Source organism: Panicum virgatum, chromosome 7N, assembly GCF_016808335.1.
Source record: "Panicum virgatum strain AP13 chromosome 7N, P.virgatum_v5, whole genome shotgun sequence".
NCBI classification, from domain to species: domain Eukaryota; kingdom Viridiplantae; phylum Streptophyta; class Magnoliopsida; order Poales; family Poaceae; genus Panicum; species Panicum virgatum.
In genome coordinates this window covers 44,523,513-44,525,394 of record NC_053151.1, presented here as the reverse complement: position 1 = coordinate 44,525,394, position 1,882 = coordinate 44,523,513, and the positions used below count along the sequence as shown (strand labels likewise).

The 1,882-nt window shown below is 49.2% G+C and overlaps 1 long non-coding RNA gene across 1 annotated transcript; it reads right to left on the bottom strand.

The window, feature by feature from the left end:
* Positions 1-343: 343 nt before the first annotated feature.
* On the bottom strand, positions 344-604 carry LOC120680657. Its single transcript, XR_005677753.1, has 2 exons — positions 463-604; positions 344-384 (listed from the first exon to the last, which is right to left on the bottom strand). It is a non-coding gene; the product is annotated as an uncharacterized LOC120680657 (long non-coding RNA).
* Between the last annotated feature and the right edge of the window lie 1,278 nt (positions 605-1,882).

Below are 1,882 nucleotides of genomic sequence, written 5' to 3'. Positions count from 1 at the left end.
CAGCTGCACAATGGTAAAATTTACAAAAGTCAAGCCGGTGCGTCAGGAATCTTGACCATGGTCAAGGCTTGGAGCTTGCAGTGCACGGTGTCCGGCAGCGTCAGCGAGAACCCCGCCGGGGCCGGGTCTCACCGTCCATCCTCACGTCCGCCCGGCCACGTGTCCCCTGCACCCCCGCCGTCGCTCGACACGCGTCCCTCTGCGCTTCCGAGCCAAAGAATTATTTATAAGAGCAGGTTTAATAAGCTTGTCTATAAGTCAAGCCATGTCACGAGCAGACCAACATAATAGACGATTGATACAGCAATTGGTCGCTACCCTTGAAATAGAAAACTATTTTTTATTCTGTGGGACCCATCAGCACCCAAACCAACGCAGCCGTTCCTAGGAAGGAAAACAAATCAAACAAGTTTGGCTGGCGTGGAGAGTAATTGTGCAAGCGAGTTTGGTCCCACATCGCACCTTGGACAACGGGACGCGACCGGCGACGGATCTGGCGCCTAGTCCCTTCTCTCACCTCGTTTCTCTCTCCGCCACCTAGACTTCTGCTGATGTGTCTTGGCTACAAGCCAAGCTGAGATGGATTATTGTACTTGCTCTAAAGGAAACAAAACCCTGGCCGGTGCTCCCATCTGCACGCGGCACGCCACGTGATCCCTGCCGACCACCACTGGCCTTGTTGTTTGTTTGGCAACAAAATTAGTGCGCACGGTTTTTAAAAAGAAAATTTCACTAAAATATTAAATGAAAACTATTTGTAAATTTTTTTTAGAGATGTGGGTAACTTTTCGCGACGAATCTAATGACAATAATTAATCGATAATTAACTATAGTGATGCTACAGTACCATCTACTAATTGCCCGGTCAAAAACCTCATTAGATTTTTCAGAGTCACTAGCACAAGGATTTTAAAGTTGGTTTTATATACTGATTTTATTTGACACCGTAATTAATAGTCAAAATTATTAGTATTCCTGACACGCTAGTTAGCGTGAACCAAAGAAGGCCACGGTAACGGGAGTGGACGTACAGGTCCCCCGCGCTCACTGTCACCCTCGTCACGGTAACACGGTGGCTGCGGCACGGCTCCGTGCACCCGGTACGGCCGGACGCGTTCGCTTCTTTTTTTCAAAGCCACCTCTTCGCTTCATCTTCGCTGCATTCAGTTAATAGTGTGTATCTTTCTCACATAAAACCAGCATCAGCCGCCAACACCAACCAACCAACAGTATTTTTCTCTCAAAAAAATCAGCACCAGCCACCAGCACCAGCTAGCCAAACACAGTGAAAAATTCAATGAATCCAAACGCGATATGCCTATGAGTCCGAGGAGTCGAGCTCCACACCAAACACCGCGACGTGGCCACGTAGCTGATGCTTTCCTTCCAACTCGTACTCTCCATCGGCTAGTCAACCAATCACCCACCCACTCGTGCACGTCTCTCGCCGTCGCTGTCTGTCACCGACTCACCGCCGGAGAGCTGATCTGATCGACCTTCCGGCCGTTCCCGTGGCCGTGGCATCGACCAGCCGGGCAGGGACGCCACGCCACGCCAGATACGGCAACGGGGCCTCGCCGCCACGCGTGTGTAAAGCCTACTTGTTCGGCTAACATCTTGCGACCTGTCATTTGCAAGCTACGTACACCACAATGCAGTACTAATTACTTATACTTAGAGCATCTCCAAAAATACCCAAAAAATACAGTGGTAAAAAAAGTAGTTTTAGGATCTTGCCAAAAATTATTGGAGGAGAAAATGACCCCTCCACCAACAGTTCCCAAAAATCAGTTTAGATAAATCGCTGCCATGTCCTACATTCGTGGGCCGAGAACTTGATCTCCTTCCGCATCTGCTTTGAGCACTGTCTCCTCACCTTTGT